We start from the raw sequence: 510 nt of genomic DNA, 5'->3' as shown, positions 1-510 counted from the left end.
GCTCTTTAGTTTAATTAGGTCACAGTTGTCAATTTTTGGTTTGGTTGCAATTGCTTTTGAGGACGTAGTTGTAAATTCTTCCTCTGGGCTGATGTCCTGAACAGTATTTCCTAGGTTTTCTTCTTCATAGAGCTCTTGTGGTTTGAGGTCTTGCATTTAAATCTTTGATCTGAGATATGCTGGATATAAAGACAGGACTCAACCATATTCAAGAGTTGTCTCACACGTGACAACATCTACAGGCTCCAAGTAAAGGGATGGAGAAATACCTGCCATGCAATCCAAAAAACAAAAAAACAAAAAAAAAAACAGTAGGACTCACTATTTTTTTTCTTCTTTTTTTTTTTTCTTTTTTTGAGACAGTGTCTCACTCTGTTGCCCAGGTTGGAGTACAGTGTTGTAATTATGGCTCACTGCAGCCTCAACCTTCTAGGTTCAAGTGATCCTCCCACCTCAGCCTCTCCAGTAGTTGGGACTACAGGTGCACACCTCCACACCTGGCTAAGTTTC

The sequence above is a fragment of the Mandrillus leucophaeus genome, unplaced genomic scaffold (assembly GCF_000951045.1).
Source record: "Mandrillus leucophaeus isolate KB7577 unplaced genomic scaffold, Mleu.le_1.0 Scaffold1250, whole genome shotgun sequence".
NCBI lineage: Eukaryota > Metazoa > Chordata > Mammalia > Primates > Cercopithecidae > Mandrillus > Mandrillus leucophaeus.
This window is presented reverse-complemented; position numbering follows the sequence as displayed.